At 44.2% G+C, this 17894-nt stretch overlaps 1 protein-coding gene across 1 annotated transcript in view; it reads left to right on the plus strand.

Annotated features, from left to right (window-relative positions):
• Positions 1–4304: 4304 nt before the first annotated feature.
• LOC111869569 (bromodomain adjacent to zinc finger domain protein 2B) overlaps positions 4305–17894 on the plus strand; it is a gene marked incomplete in the record, with an annotated part of 241275 nt that continues 227685 nt past the window's right edge. Inside the window, 1 exon segment of the mRNA XM_023861196.2 lies at positions 4305–4929.

Here is a 17894-nt window from a genome sequence, read left to right on the forward strand (position 1 = left end):
TGGAGAATCCGCTTGTCAGACCAGAGTTCGGGTCGTTTCCTCCAAACAGATCACCGTAACCTCGTCAGAACTTCGAAATGGCACTGATGATTCACTGTTTGTTCGTACACTATCCACATTTGCATGTGTCCCACTTCTTGGGTCATCTTGCAAATCTCGCTCTTCCTTGAACCGCCTGTGCCATTCAAAACACTCGATTTCTTGATGGCGTATTCACAATAAGTCACTGTTAATAGGGCTAACGTTTCACTAGAACTTTTACCAATCTTCACACAAAACTTGATGTTTATCCGCAGTTTCCCGCCAACAGTATACCCGGGACACGTACTACTTCCTCTGCTGCTTGGGACCGAACTACTCATTTAGTTTGTGGCTCTTGTAAACACAAGTTGGAACATGTCCAAACGCGTTTGGGTACGTGAGTTTGCCTGACTCGACATACTACGGCTGTTCCGGGAATTAAATTGTCACACCTTGTACATAAGTCAAAAGCCTCGAGAAGACCTGAAACCAATAATGATTATGCTGCCGAGGGCCAACAGCAGTTTAACCGACCGACAGTCCATTCCGGAGCCTGAGGATGTATGACAGTCGCCCCCCCCCCGGCGGAAGCGTGGGTGGCGGAAGAGTCTCCATTGTTGGAAGCCGTTACGTAGCAACGCCTAGTGAAGTGTAAATTGTGTGAATTAGAGAAACGTTTATAATTGCTTATAGAATCCATTAAATCTAACTACCGATCCAAATCCCGTTTCTAGTCACTAAATAGGTACATGACAATATCGATAGTCCTGACCAGGTTCCGAACCGAGCACCTCCCAACTAAAAGTCTGGAGCGTTTCCGCTGTGTCAGGTACTGTTTCTCACCGCGGATGCAGATCTGCCTCTTGTGGGCAGCGCACCGTGACACGACTGCCCCCTGCATGCACACTGACATCATCTGGCCGCGTGTGGGGTGTATCCACTCACAGACAGACATTAATACCCCAATATATTGCAATGAATTCATTATGACCTGCTACAGGACTGGCTAATAGAATTGCATCAGTCTGTGCGGAGTAAATACAGTGAGAATGAAATTTGCTTTAACGTTGCAAGAGATATATGGACGAAACTCTTCTGAAATGTTTCATTGTGTAATGTCAGCAGGTCAACGGTTACCTCTAGCAAGAAACCGTTGACAGCAGATGATACAGCGTGAATAAACAAGCATTCAAATTGATCCTTTTCATGTGTTTTCGTCTATAAAATATGAGAGACACGGAATAGCTCACACGATCTATTGGACTGTGGGTTAAACAACCCAGGAGAGACAAGGGCAAGAGATTTCGCAGCTCTTCATTTTGTTTACTGCCGCTTAGGGCCCACATGAATTATGCGGTCGGGGCGTGAAGCTCACCACCTCCTAGTGCCGAACTCAATGCGTGTACTTATACCTCCACTCTCCCCATACGTCTTCATGTCGTGTGTTATCTGCTCTATGTAAAGATCAGAGGACAGCTGCGCAACCATACACACTGGCGCGTGTTACCTATGTAACGCGACGAGTGAATTCACGTAGGTCTCGGATTTGGAGAATAAGTTTATTGAATGCTCACTTTTACACACTCCAGTACAATTATTATGACATTCACTTCGCAGCTGTTCTCGACGACTGCTAATGCTCAGCTGACTCGTCGGGTATATTCACTCGGTTCAAGTCAAAGTCAAAGTCACACTGTGACTGACGGTCGGTCAGTCAGTCAGTATTTTTTATTGCTAATGGGGTGGGACTAAGTCCCTTGTACTGCGGCCACTTCTGGCCTATTGTACCAGCTCCAGATGATAGGTGAGGGTGATTGTGGAGCAATTGGTGGAATGAAGATTGGCAGGGGAAACCGAAGTACTCGGAGAAAACCTGCCCCAGCGCCACTTTGTCCACCACAAATCCCCCTTGACCAGACCCGGGATCGAACCCGGGCCGCCGCGGTGGGAAACCAGCGATTAACCGCTTGAGCTATGGCGCGACCATCAGTCAGTCAGTAAGTCTGTGGTGTCCAGCCCCGTCTGGGGCTCATGACCAGATATTTATTACTGTTTGACAGTTACGGTCTTGTTTTTGTGAAGCGTCCTCTCTGACGAGAGGACGGGTCTGTTGTTTTGAATATGCTGCTGGTCTATGCGCAGTCTTTCTCGGGTCTGAGTCCCTTGGGACTCGCGACCATATTTTACGTTCTCAGATTTGAGACTTCCCTTTTCCTCGCCTCCTACGACTCGACTGAAAAACTCTTCGGAGCTGGACTTTAACCTGGTTTCGGACGGGATAGAACGCACCATCGCCCAGGGTTCGATTTCACGTGGTCTGTGATCGTTACCGTGGAAATGCATTATTTCCGCTGTTTCAATAAATCGCTGGCACGGTTCTTCCTAGGCAACGGTCTACTGGTATTCGATTTGTCGCTGTGGGAATTCAATAATTTCCATCGTTTTCGTTGCTCAGCGATGGACGACATATACACATTACAATACAGTTGATAAAACACGACTGCCTCTGTGGTCTAGTGATCAGACTTCCTGAGATTTTGAGGTCCCGGGTTCGATTCCCGGCGCTACCAGATTTTCTGAGAAGTAGTGGGCCTAAAACTGGGTCCACTCAGCCTCGTGACGATAATTGAGGAGCTACTTGAATGGAAAAATAGCGGCTCCGGTCTAGAAAATCGGAATTAACGGCCGTGGGGTTCCGTTGCGCTGACCACGTGACACCCTCAATCCGCTAAAGTTTGCCGACAAGCGGCGGTCGCTCGAACGGTATAGTTCGCTTGCGGACTAAAAAAAACACGAAGTTGATAAAACATCTCTCAATTAAGAAATGCGGACACATATTTAAGGTGTGACATAGTATGGTCTAAATTTGATGTTAATTGTAATTGACCTTCATGCATTAACAACTATATACTGGTTCCGATGGGGCACGCGGTAGCGTAGTTGGTTGAGACACTATGCTACAAGCCGGAAGGTCGCATGTTCGAGTCCCGATGACGTGGATTTTTTCAGTTGACCTAATCCTTCCAGCTGCGCTATGTCCCTGGGGACGACTCAGCCAATGTGAGTACCAGGAATGTTCCTGGGGGTAAAGAGCGACCGGCGCGTAAGGCTGACAGTCTCACCGCCATCTGTGAGCGATTGTCTAGAAATGTGGGAGCCTCGACGTCTCACAACCCTATGGGCCTCCACGACCTGTTACAGGGTTACCTTACTCATTGCGATATCTGTCACCAGTAAAGTCAAAACTGATGATTGCTCTGTCAGCGATCTGGAAATGTTTTTTTGTTGTCTTTGAGGACATGTTGCGTCACAACCAATGCGAAAATACAGGGGTGTGGGGACTGTGTCGTGAAACAGCAACAGTGGTGAGGCTGGTCATGATAATAAAGTAATTCGATAATGATGAATGTGCAACCGATAGGGTGGATGATGAATAATGAATTCCAAAGGATTTGGAATGAGGCGGTTGTGTCAAAATTGAGGTAGTGCCAAGGCATTTGCCTGGAGTAACCGAGGAAAACAACGATAAACCTGTCTGGATAGCCTATGGCCGGACCGAAATTCGAACCTACCACCTCCCGACTGCAAATCAAGATCGTTACTGCTACGTCAACCTGCCCAGTCATGCTGAAGAACCACTGTGACTGTTGAGTGTGTTGAGTGTTTTAATTCACTTATGCACAAACACAGTCCTGAGATGAAGCAATAGACACGTAAGCAATGAATCATAATTCTAGAAACATCACAGCTGTCTGTTGGACAAGTTTAGAAAAGTATGAACTTATCGAAGTAACTATCCACAGTTAATGGGGGTTTGGGGGTCGTCATTCCTGTAATTAACTGGGCAGACTCTATCCTTTTGAGTGTGAGTATATCTCAACATTATTCGTATGAAAGTGGTTGCAAATTTGACACCATTTGGGTGTTACATTTTAACACTACACAGAATTCTGCTTTCAAGTGTCAACAGTCGTGCTGTTGTTGTTGGCATAATACTTCGCATGAAGAGTTTATTTGAGATAAAACAATTTAATAATTTACAAAAAGCTTTCTGCCTTTACTGTAGTTGCTTGTTATTTTACTTACCAAGTCATTTACACCGTTTGTGCTCTTCGACATCCACATTCTAAAGGCAGACCGTGAGAGGTAGCGTTTGCTGAGAGAACCAAATACACATTGAAATGGAGGGAACTGTGAGAGGTAAGTAGGGGGGGAGTAGGAGGTATGGTGGAGGAGAGGGTATGATTATTGACTTGGAGTGCTCCATAATCTAGCTAGCTTGCCTGCTTGCTTGCCCGAACCCTAGCCAAGCCTAGGAAGGCAAGCAGTTCTAATGTTGAAATTCTCCTGCTCTGTGGACTACATGACACCCATGTTCCCCCCCCCCCCTTCGTCCCTCCTGGCTCACAAACGTAGGGGCAGACATCTTGCAAACGAAGCAGCCGGCGGACAGCTCACTCGCAGACCTACCTACTTGCCAGCTAACGTTAGAAGCTCCGAGAGCAAGGGAAAATAATCGTTGTGTGTTGAAGAAAAATGAAGTTAAAACCGAAAGGAAATCAGTAATGAAAATGAGCTGTTTTAAAATGGATTCTTCATCAGAAGCACGTGGTCTGTGACGTGTCCTTGACACTGAATTCAGCTGTTCATAGGCGGGAGGCAAAATCGTAAATCAAAATTGTGAACAGTATAATGTGACGTGTTAAGTGTCTCCTGTTTCTTTGTGTTATTGATGTGTGTGAATTTTTAGTTGTGTTTTTGAGGTCGTAAAAACTGTTTGTGACGTAAACAGGGCCATCAAGTGTGTATAGGTTGAAATATAATATCAGTGTTTACTGTTTTGTGTGTGAATGAAGTGGCCATTATCTTACAGCGCCTTTGTGTTCAATACAGGAAAAGGAATTTGAGGTGAGTGGGATCTGTCGTCTTAACTAGTATGTGTCGTAATCATGTTTCTAAATTCTTGTGTAAAAAATGTCAAATACTAGCTTTGAAAGTTTTACTAGTGCTTGTAATTGGGAACTGATTTAGGCCAAGCAAGGCGTATTGCAACAGTGGCACAAGTAACGTAGAACGCCAACCGCCGAAGGTGCTTTCAGTATATCTATTTGTGGCAAACGTTGGCTGCTTATATCAATTTGATCAGTAACGCTAATGGGCTGCGTGTTAACGAACACAGATTTTAACCCATTGAAGCGCGAATTTGAGTCCAAAAATACGTTTCTAACCTCAGGAAGCGATGCGTCACCATATAAAGAACCACTTGGTTAATAGTACAGTTCAGAGAAATGGTTGCAGATTATTGTGAGAATCATATGAAACACGTAAGTACATTGTTTGGGCAGAATGCAGTTTATGTTACAAGCAGGTGGTAGATATAAATAACCATTATGCTTTAAAAGGTCTGATAGTTTCCACGCATTTGTAACGGTTTTCCCAACCACAAGAACTCAACATCTTGGATATGTTCTTGTTTATTCATCATTTAAATTATGAATGTAATAATAATATGAAATTTGTCGGTGTGTAGCGTAGTGGTACGTTGTGTAAGGACGCCAAGCTGTGTGCATTTCGACAACGAAATGGAAACAAGTGCAGCTGCCATATATAATCGCCGGCCATGTTATTTTTTTTTCTTGCCGTGGGGCTTATTTCCTCCCAATTAAGGTACAGCCTTGTTTTAAAGGTTATGTAAATTGTATCCATTCGTTAATACCAAGAACAAGGCTGTAAAGGAGTGATTATTGACGGTATCGAAGTTCAAAAATAAATAATAATTTAATAAGTTAGACTGAATATGATTGATTCCACGAGATAACTTCTGTTTTATGATTAGTTTCCATGAATTTTGTTGTTGGTGTACAACAGTGTGCATAAATGATTGCATAATGGGGAGGTTTGACGTCGGTGTAGAAGTAACGCTATAGACTTATATTCGAGAAGTGCTCTGTTCGAATCTCGGACGAGTTACTGGCCATCCAGTCAGGACTTTCGTGGTTTTCCACGGCCCCTTGAGGTATATGCCATGATAATACTTAGGTTAGGTCAACGACCGCTTCCTTCTAGATCCTCCAGAAATTAATTGTTCATCTGTCGTTATAGCGTGTGACGCCGTACAGTCACGACACTGAGAAAGTTTTAAAATAATCCACGGCGGAAAAAGAAGTTGTGGAGCGAGTTTAATTTTAGTTCTTAATGTTTGTTTATGGACCGCCTCTGTGGTCTAGTGGTCAGAGTTCCTGGCTACAGATGCAGAGGTCCGGGTTCGATTCCCAACGCTAGCAGATTTTGTGAGAAGTAGTGGGTCAGGAACGGGCTCCACTCAGCCTCGTGAGGATAATTGAGGAGCTGTTTCAAGGAAATAGCGGCTCCGGCGTAGAAAACCGAGATTAACTGCCGTTGGGATTCGTTGTGCTGACCACGTGACACCCTCTGTCCGCTAAATTTGGCACTAACTTTGCCGACAAGCGGCGGTCGCTCGGTCGGTATAGTTCGCTTGCGGACTACAGGCCACGGAGTTTGTAAGAGGGGTCCTGGAGAAAAGTGTAACACGAGGTTCAATATTAGTGCACCTCGCCAGGTATAATTAGAGTGAAATAGTGAACGAGGGTGAGATGGACAGGGTATGTAGCACGCATGGTAGGAAAATGTTATGGAAAGTAATCGCTAGAATGACCTACAAGTAGACTAGTTAGTATGGGAAGTTGTGAACTGGATTAATGTGGCTCAGGATAGAGACCAGTGGTGGATTCTTGTTAACACGAACCGTCGGATAAAATGTTGTGAATTTCGCTAGTAGCTGAGCAACTGGCGGCTTGTCAAAAAGGGCTCAGCTTCGTGGATTCAGATAATGAAGTATGTATAGTGCTGTAAGCCTTGTAGCAACGAGTTTTATATGCAGTAAATGAACAAGGGTTACATCTGCAGTGGCAAAAAAACAGTTTATAAAATTTCTCTCTACCCCTATCACCCTTTGTTGGATATATATATATATTGTCACGTATTGGGCGTATATCGCGACAAATAACTTGACGCCGTATTTTATATAGCGAATTTTATTTCACATTCGCACTTACAATCACCCAAATTACAGATTTACGGTTACTGCTATCTGCAGTATCACAATTAGTACACTCCAAATGCCAGAATACAACTGACTAGTTGCTGGCTAACTCGGACTAACTCGGAGGTAGCTCGAGGACTCACTCGGCGGTAGTTCCAGGACTAACTGACTGACTCAGTACAACTGACTGTGAATAGCCTTCGCTGCTCCTTATGTAGCCTTGATCGGACAATACGGAAAACAGCCACGTAATAGGCACCCTTGTTGCCTGGCGCTGTGTTGCTAGTAACGCTAGCGGTAGTAACCGCTGTTACTACCGTAACAATCCTGTTGCGTCACCGTTACGTTACCGTGCGGAGGAGGGGGAGGGGAGCGCTGACTCACCCGCCGCGTCACTGCTGGTGGGGGGGGGTTCTCCTTTGCGCAACATGTCACAATATATACACAACCATCTGCGTTTACTACAAACCCTAATGCTGGTGCGAAGTAGACATATTAGACATATAGAAAAATTTTCTTCTTGGGGCTTTCCGCCGTATGGATGTGAACAGTTCCAGACATTTTTTAGGTACATTCCATCTTCGCGATCGAAATTAATATGATTGGTAAGTGTTCGTGTGTATTTTGTCACGTGATTGAGTGACTGTAGACGGGGTTTAGATTGGTAATCGGATTTATTTAACACTCAGTAGATCGTAACTGCAAATAACTACGAAGGCCCCACTGTATTACATATGCCATAGATCACACTAACTATAGCACACATAAAGTCTTCTCAGTCTTCTTTAGCCGTTGCTTGATAGCGACTTCCAACGGAGGACGTACCTCTTCCTCTGTGTTCCCGAACTGTCCCCAGCCTCATGTGCCAGCATGTTACTTCTCACTACTGCATCTCTCACCTGACTCAACGAACTATTAGTCCTCGTTATATAGCCCCGGCACGGACCTCACAGGAAATGCTTCTTCTGCCATTTCATGTTCTCGTTGCCGGAAAACAATGTGTTCACAGAGCTGTTCCCTAGGAACGGCTGTTGTACTGTCGCCTGTCTACACAGCTGTTACTCGGCATTGGGTCTACATGTCACAATATATTGTCACCTGTATGAGTGACTATAGACGGGGTTTGGAATGAAGATTGTATTTATTTCCCACTTTAACGCGACTCAGGACTACACTTTACATTTCACTGTTACACACATACTAGTGTTCTCAGTCTGTTACACCCTCCATCAGTCGTTTCTTGGTAACGGCTTCTAACAGTGGAGATTCTTCAGCTTCCGCGGTCACGTTGTTACCCGCTAGCTAATACCCCACAGTTAAACTCGTTTTTTTTCAAGTGACTTTAAGTCCTAGGCTAGCGGCCATCTCACACCAACCTTTTGTTGTGTGAGTAAGAAGAAGAAGAAGAAGAAGAAGAATGGGGTGGTAGTGAGAGACACTACATTTGGGAGGGGTAAGAAACTCTCCGATTTTGAAGGTTCCCAGGCAGTGCCCGCCTGTCCTTCTGTTAATGGTAGAGCATATAATCGGATTTTTTTTAAACACCAACATTTTAGTCTTCGCTTCACAGACTCCCTCGAACACGGGCCGCGTAGAATACCCCGCACCCCACTGTTGTAGTTGAATTGCTGCTTAGTAAGAATCTGATAATCAGCAGCGAGCGTTGTATCGTTCGTTTCCCGGTCGTTACCTAGTAACGGGTCTACACGCTGCAATATATTCTCGGTCCAACATACCAACAAGGGGGGGGGTTACTGCCTGGTCGGGATCAATAAGGACGGTGGACAGGTAAAATTATATTAATTGTAAATATATTTAATGTAAATGTAACATTCCGGTTTCACGTAAAATATGATTCAGCGTTTAAACAAATAATTACCCTGGAAAGGAAGCGGAAATAGTGACGTAGAGTTAATATACTTTACTTAGTTCTAATTTCGCCCCCTTGCATCCATTCATTACCCATGGCGCGGCAGTTGAGGGGGGGGGGTTGGTATGATAATGAGTGTCTGTATTTGACATATGTAGACATATTTATGCCGGTCACGGTAGCCGAGCGGTCTAAGGCATGTACTGTCTTCGCTCGCTTGGAAACGGGATCGTGGGTTCGAATCCCACTCAGAGCATGGATGTGTAGTTTGTGTGTATGCGTTTTCCTGCATTTGTGTACAGGTAGAGGCCTTACGATGAGCTGATCACCCGCCCAAGGAGTCCTACCGTATGTGTAAGATCTAGAAAAACCGAAGTGAAGGGAGAAGTTCATGGAGGTAGGCCTAGGCCCACTGGGGCTGTAGTGCCAAGGAAAAAAAAAAGACCTCTTTATATATCGTGATCATTGGTTGGAAGCAAATATGATGGTATTTTTATTTTTTTTGTTGCTAGTGGGGTGGGACTAAGTCCCTTGTACTGTGGCCACTTCTGGCATATTGTACCAGCCCCAGATGATAGATGAGGGTGATTGTGGAGCAATTGGTGGAATGAAGATTGGCAGGTGAAACCGAAGTACTCGGAGAAAACGCACCCCAGCGCCAATATGTGCACCACAAATCCCACTTGACCCGTCCCGGGATCGAACCCGAGCCGCCGCGACTAACCGCTTGAGCTATGGCGCGGCCCAAACATGATGGTAAGTTGATTACTTAAGAAGGCGTAGCTAGGCAAGCATGTTACCGAGCGGTGTGGCTCAGCCGTTATGGTATAGATTTATATTCGGACGATCATTGGTTCGAATCTCGGCCAGCACATCCTAGAGATGGAGACGATATGTTCTTCTTGCCTCTGCAGGGAATCAACCCGAATTCTTGGCCGGCCAGGCAGTAGTGAAAATGTTCGCAAGTTCGTTTTGTTTTTTTGTTAAATGAAATTATCGCCCATGATCGAAACGGCCTTTTGGGCCCTGACGGCGTGCAGTGACCCGGGATAGCTTAGTCGGTGTATCCACAGGGTTGCAGGTTCGAAGACCCAGAAATCGTGGTTCAGTTCCAGGCAGGGGTAAGAACTTTTTTCTCTTCTCCACAGTGTCCAGACCGGCTGTGGTACCCTTCCCAGCCTCCTGTCTAATTGTTTTCTTTCCCTCGGGGGTAAAGCGGGCGGGGCGTGAAGCTGACCAGCCTCTTCCATCTAACGACGAGCGTGAGATTGCGTGGAACTGAACATCTCCTTTATACGTATCTGAGTCGTGGCGACTAGCCCTTTAAAGACTACATTTCGTCTAACTAATATATAAGAATTCAATTCTTAGCTCACAGGAAACATCGTTCAATTATTGCTGTGCAGTAATTGCCGTGGAAACATGCTTGTTTGCGAAACCGTTACTTTACAACGGCTGTTGTATAGCTGTTTCTTTTGCAGCCGTTGCCTAGAAATGGGTCTACATGCCACAATACTAGATTGATGGAGATTTTTTCCGGCAAAAGTGGAGACTGCATTGCCAACCAAAGCATAGGTACAAGTCAACTAAGGGCCAGTCCTGAAACTATTACTACAGCTCTCTGTTGGTGGGGTGGGGGGTTGTGTACAGAAAGGCCGAGGCTACAAACTCGCTTTGAACATATAGGAACTTGTCTCACAGTCGCTCGGCGGCCTATCCTTAACAACCACTGCAGCTTTCTCAGGTTATAATGAGGGTACGTGTGCAACCCGTAGGCCGTTGTATAAAGTTAACGGAAAAGAAAATGAACTTGCGTGTCGTTTGCCCATTCGTCTCGAAATACATCGTGAATATTTCAAGTGAATGACGTCAAATGAGGTATTTTCTTCCTTGCCAACTTCCGATCAGTGCCTCAGACACACACTTTCGAAGTAGAATAATTTTCACATACTGGGCATTTCCCATCATCTCGTTTTGGTTAAAGAAACGACATTTCGGAAGCTATCTTGGCTTCCATTGTCAGGCAAAAATAGAAGACTTTTTTGGGTCAATTAGATGTCGCTAATCTCTTGATTTCCTCAGTCTCACCCATATTCCTCTGTTCCTAATATTGTTGGTTGTATTGGTATGCCTGAAGGAGTATACTGTCTTTTGTGATGTGACGCCTTGTAGTCTGGTAGAATACCGACATTACGGAAGAACGTACTGCATCTGTCTTCAGAGTCGAGGAGTAAGCCACAAAAGCTAGCAAGCAAGCAAGCAGAGTATATTGTCCCTCAAAATGGAAGTGGCACGTTTCTCTTGAAATTTCGGTAAATTTCTACCAGTATCCACGGCGTTACATAACCGATAGTACTGGTCATAGTTATGCCGTGAGAAGTGTTATAGATATGCAGAAGCATTTATAGCTGCCAACTTGTAGTGAAATAAATTAGTCCTTTGAAATCACAGTATCACGTGCTTTAACATTGAAAACTCCTAATTTTTCCCACAGAATGTATTAATATATTTCATATGATTCTCAGAATAAATCCTGATTGTTTTTTCAACAGCATTAACTGGCTGGTCTTTGCAATGGAGACGGAGTGTGCGTTTTCTGTGAGACAGGAACTGCAATTTTAAATATTATATAGACGAATTTCAAGCTTCAAAAGGTTTGGAAGTTACGCGAACAGTTTTATATTCAAATACTGATTAACCCTTTAAAGACTGAATTTCTTATAAATAATATATAAGAATTCAGTCCGTATCTCACGGGAAACACATTACGTCTCCGCTACAAAGCCCAACCGGTTAATGCTGTTTAGGGAAACAGTCGCTGTTTATTGTGAGAACCATACGGAACACACAGATACACTCTTTGGGCAGAATGCAGTAAATATAAGAATTCAGTCCGTACCTCACAGGAGACACATTACGTCTCAGCTACCGAGCCCAACCGGTTAATGCTGTTTAGGGAAACAGTCGCTGTTTATTGTGAGAACCATACGGAACACACAGATACACTCTGGGCAGAATGCAGAGTTTTAGTACGTCAACGCAGGCGGTACTTACAGTAACAACTGGACTTTAAAGGTTAAATAAGTTTTGTATTTTGCGAGTGACAATCAGTGGTACCTTCTGTCTGTAAGATACATAGTTTCAGATTATTTCTGAACGGAAACAGGCCAGATGGCCTAATCCGTCAAAGGAAGAAGTTTTTGAGTAAATAATTAAGACACCGACACACTTCCAGTAGCTACGATTATGGAGTGGCAGTGTATAATTAATTATTTCTTGGTTTAGGAATTCGATAATTATCACAGGTGCGTGAGAGCAACGATGTAAATGATAAAGAGTGGTTCGCTGAGGAAAGTTCCATTTGCTTTGCTATCTAGAAAGTTGAAGCCATTAGCGGTTGCTGCTGTTCCCATGCAGGTTCTGTCTGAAATGTAAAAAGAGTCCTTGGAAGACCAGACAAAGAGGCAAGCAAGGTATGGACTCTCCATGGCCTTGTCTGAGGGTGTGGAAATCCATCGAGTTGAATGATGGGAAGTTACGAGTGAATATGATTTCAAATGTTTAACTTAACTTATTTTTAACAAATAATACAGAATATACCATTAATTATAGTATCTCCACAGCGTCCAGACCGGCTGTGGGGTCACCCAGCCTCCTATCCAGTGGGTACCAGGGTCAAGTCGGAGCCAAAGACATTGCGACTAACGGCCGGTCAGTCAGAAAGTCTTCGACAGTTACGGTCTTGTTTTTGTGGGGCGCCCTCTCTGACGAGAGGACGGGTCTGTCTTTTGTACATGCTGCTGGACTCTACCAGCGCAGTCTTTCTCGGGTGCGATTCCCTTGGGACTCGCGACGATATTTTACTGTCTCAGATTTGAGACGGGTACCAGGTGTTCGGCGTTAACTATTATAAGAATTCAGTCCGTACCTCACAGGAAACACATTACGTCTCCATAACAACGACCGATCGGTTAATGCTGTTTATTGTGAGAACCGTACGGAACACACAAATACACTCTTTGAACAGAATACAGTATATATAAGAATTCAGTCCGTACCTCACAGGAAACACATCACGTCTCCGCTGCGGAGCCCAACATGTTAAAGCTGTTTAGGGAAACGGCCGCTGTTTATTGTGAGAACCACACGGAACACACAGATACACTCTTATCAGCAGAATACAGAGTTTTTTAGTGTGTTAAAGCATGTGTTGGTACCACTGGGCTTTGAAGAGTTAATGGAAGTAGGGTGCTAAGGAGAAGACAGAGGGAGTAAGCTGGGAGGATAAAATTATAGAATGAGGAGTTTCATAATTTCTGCTTTTTATGAGATATTATCAGGGCATTGAAATGAATGAGAACAGACGAAAGATACATACTCTAGCAAGGTCTGTTGGTGATAAATGCATGAAGAAAACCTGAGGGAAGATAGAATCTCTATGAACTAGGATAGGTTCTCTTGGTGGGCTTACGTAAGTCCGGTTCCGTAAAAGGCGAGGAAGTTTTTGATCATCTGATGGGTCAATTTTCAAGAAGAAATCGCCTCTTGGAGCCACCGTTAGCTATTTCGGTGGTTCTCAGAGTGTTCTGGTCTAGGGCTCCCGTAATGTGAGTAAAAATATGAGCCGGCTACCAACATACAAAATGATGTAATGCGTGATTTAGGAAAAATCGAAATTTCTGATGAACGTAGTTGGTTGAGGAGCTATGCTACAGGCCGCAAGGTCGCGGGTTCAATTCCCAATGAGGTCATTAGATTTTTTTTCAATTGACCTAATCTTTCCAGCCGCACTATGGCCCTGGGGTCGACTCAGCCTCTAACAGAAATGAGTACTAGGAATTAATTGAATAATTTTCCTGGGGAGTAAAGCGCGGCCGGCGCGTAAGGCTGACAACTTTACCCCCATCTGTGAGCCGATTGTCTAGATATTGTCTCACAACCCTATGGGGCTTCACGGCTTGTTACACGGATAGCTTTGCTTTTTTTTTTGCTTACTTTACTAATGTCTGTAAGTACTTTTTCAGTTAAAATTTATTTTTATAACTTAGTATACTATTCTTATCAATGGGTCACGCGGTAGCGTAGTTGGTTGAGGGGCTATTCTGCAAGCCGGAAGGTCGCGGGTTTACGTCCCGATGAGGTCATTGGATATGTTTCAATTGACCTAATCCTACCAGCCTCACTAGGCCCTGGGGTTTACTCAGCCTCTAACAGAAATGAGTACCAGGAATTAATTAAATAATTTTCCTGGGGAGTAAAGCGCGGCCGGCGCATAAGGCTGACAACCTTACCGCCATCTTTGAGCCAATTGTCTAGATAATGTGGGACCCTCAACGTCACAACCCTATGGGCCTTCACGGCCTGGTACAGGGATAGCTTTACTTTTTTACTTTTTATTCTCTTATCAATATACATTACACCAACTTTTCCAACAGCCCTCGGAAATAAACTTCGGTGCCCCTTGGGGGCCACGGCTCATATTGTGAGAACCTTTGCTTGTAAGTGAGGAGAGGGTACAGAACATGGCATTTGGAAACTCTTGTGTATGTCTAAAATGCCCTGAAATGTTGAGATTTGAAGATTACTGCCTCATTGGATGTTACGGTATACAGTTCACTAGAAGTTCACCGACGTTTCGGAGGGATTTATTGCCTCCATATTCTGTGTAGAAGAGTAAGCCGAACAAGCAGTCAGCCCCTGTGATTTTTTTCAGAATCAGCTGTTATCCTGTGTAAATTCTATTTGTTGTCAGACATGTTGATTAATGTCTTCCGCCACGTGACGCCGTGTAGTCTGGCAGCGGGGCAGTGCAGACATAATCACAGGTCATGAGAACAAGCCTCATAGATGTAGCACTCTACACACCAATGTGATTGTAAGGTATTAGCAGGTTAGCAGTGGTTAACTTGATTCATATTGTTACTTATCTTGCGCAGTACATAGGGCTACGTGACGGCTAAGTAATTTTTTCTCGGCTCGATAAGCCACTCTAGATAATGTAGCTTTAAACTAAACTCGAGGTCAGGCATGAGGCATGGAAATGTAATGTGTCGCTGTGTCAATAGACGCGAAACTCTCTCTCCCTTTGTGTGTCCTGATAATCCGAGAACTGATTTATTTTTTGGCGCAGAAAATCGTAACCGTTAGAACCCAGACATTCATACTCCTTGACGGACAAGCACAAAAATGTTGCGTACACACTTAGTTTAAGCCGCATCAACAAACCGCTATAGAGATATAGGTATCTGTAGGATAGAAGGATATTTGTAACAGTAATTTTAATTTTTGATGTTACTGTTTCGCGCATTTCTTGTTTTTTTTTTGGGGTGGGGATCAGTTTTGATATTTTCCTCCGCTCCCACCGCTCTGTGGCCCTTTAAGAATCTTGGTGTGATGTACTTTGTATTCATGATTCATATGCAAAATTTAATAAGCAAGAAAATTTCTTTATAAAATTAGAATATACAGAACTATAATTTTGCCTGTGGTTCTGTATGGGTGTGATACTTGGTCTCTGACATTAAGGGAGGAACAAAGACTGAGGGTGTTTGAGAACTGGGCGCTGAGGAGAATATTTGGGTATAAGATAGATGAAGTGAGGTTAGAGGTTGGAGAAAACTGAACAGTGAGGAGCTTCATAACTTGTACCCTTCTCCAAGTATAATTAGAATGATCAGGTCAAGGAGGATGTTGGCAGGGCATGTAGCACGAATGGGGAGAAGAGGAATGCATATAGGATATTGGTGGGAAAATCAGAAGTAAAGAACCACTGGGAAGACCAAGGTTAGGTGGGTGGACGAAAATGGGTGCTAGAGAGATAGGATGGGATGGTATGGATTGGATTGATCTGGCTTAGGATAGGGACCAGTGGAGGGCTCTTGTGAACACGGTAATGAACCTTCGGGTTCTATAAAATGCTGGGAAATTCTTTAGTAGCTGCAGAATTGGCGGCTCCTCAAGAAGGGCTCAGCTCCATGAAGTTAGAAATATCCCTTTCGCATTCGCCACTGATTTTATATTCGCTCTACTGTCATTGTTAAGGAGGCTTGATCATTACACGGTTACGTCATCACAAGAGAAGTGGTTCCATGTTCAGCACTGCATATGAACCAGAATCAGATGTTATTGATCACACTGGACGTTTCTTCTGTAAGGTAACCTACCCAAGGCTTGACATGTCCCTGATGGATCTTTTAGAGCGTATGTATTCTGCCCAGTAGGTACTGGTGTTACAAACCGAAAAAGAAGTGACTACTTTAGAAGTTTTACAGCAATCGAGTGACCTCATCGGGACTTGAACCCACGACCTTCCGGCTTGTAACATGGTGCCTCAGCCAACTACGCTACCGCGTGCCCCATTCATTGGATGTGACTGTTGATAATTATTTTTCGAGAGCTGAGATGAACTACTAGGTCTCTATTTAGCCGACTTCTATATAGACTTGCAGCTGGCTTAATGATAATCGGTAATGATTACATAACACTTGTCTGTAGACACAACGTTATTTATACATAACTGGCGGAGTACGTGGCCTTCGGTCGGGGTGTGATTACTTTCCAAGCACTCAACACTATAACCAGTACCACATGGCTTTAGCTTCCGTCTTCAGGATATAAGAAATCCTCTAGAGATGAATCAGCATGTGCAGGTGTCTGTAAATGGAGATGATACGTTCCTCCGAAACGTCGGTTACACTGCGCAACATCCCAGAAGACAGCATTCTTCATAGTCACCGCCGTGGAAACCTCAAATATTAACAAAGATCACGTTCTTTTCACGAATCAAAATGTCTTTGTTACAAAGGAAGTAATGGGGAAGTAAATGGACGCGGACTCAAACCCATGCACGTAGCAGCAAAGTTAACGATTTTTCCACGGTTGGGCACCAAGACGAACATATTTTGTCATTACCAGTTTTTTCTACGACGCCTCGTTTGGAAGCAGCAGAGTAGGATAGACGGAGGATTCTATTGTTCCCACGACCACAATGCATTTCTTGCAGAGGGACTAAAGGATTGCTTTGTACTTCAAGCCATTCATGATTTCAGGTACCTGTAGCCTCCCCTAAGAGATCCTCTGCCAAATTTTATCGAAATGGGAATGACGGTGTAGATATGTTTAAAGCGCAGACAAATTCGCTCTTCTGTATGTTTTGTCACGTGATGGAGTTTGGATTGGTAATCGGATTTATTGGACTCTTAGTACAGATCACTATCACACAGACTACTTTTCTCAGTCACGGTCTTCAGTGCGCTATTTGGTAGTGGCTTCCAGCAGTGGACGTTCCTCTGCTCCCGGGATCACCTCCTCGCAGGCTGACAACCATCTCACCAATCTCATTTTCTTGAAAGTGCCGTCTTATGACTATTTCGTAGTGAAAGTCGAAGTCAGGGTTACTTTACGACTGGCGGTTTACCGCCAATCAGTTTGTCTTGGCGTCAGTCCCTTTGAGACTTACGACCAGAGACTTTTTTTTTCAGCCGAACCCTTGCGGTCATAGTTCTTATGTAACGCCCTCTCTGACGAGAAGGTTGGGTTGTCTCTTATGAATATGCTTGGGCTTTCGTCAATTGTACGTATCGCACATAGAGCATGTTATTGAAAATTCTTCCTTGTGCACTATATACAGGTCCTTTGTCAGTACAGGCTTTGCAAAGCAGATCATGTCACTTATCTTATGCTACAACGGCAGCTTAATCATTAGAACGGTCGCAAGCTTGACCACCGCTAAGTTTAAGCCTCTCATATTTCTGTCTCGCAATGACAGTTGGCCCTCGTTATATGGCCTCTGCACGGATCTCAAAGAAAACACCGCTTCCAACATTGACGTCGCCATCCGTCTGGACCCCACACAAAACACTGTTCTTTTGCGTGTGCAGTCGTTACGCTGAGTTGTTCACTGTGCCGTAACTTAGTAACGGCTCTCTCTTCAGTTATATC

The sequence above is a fragment of the Cryptotermes secundus genome, unplaced genomic scaffold (genome assembly GCF_002891405.2).
Source record: "Cryptotermes secundus unplaced genomic scaffold, Csec_1.0 scaffold512, whole genome shotgun sequence".
Taxonomy (NCBI): domain Eukaryota; kingdom Metazoa; phylum Arthropoda; class Insecta; order Blattodea; family Kalotermitidae; genus Cryptotermes; species Cryptotermes secundus.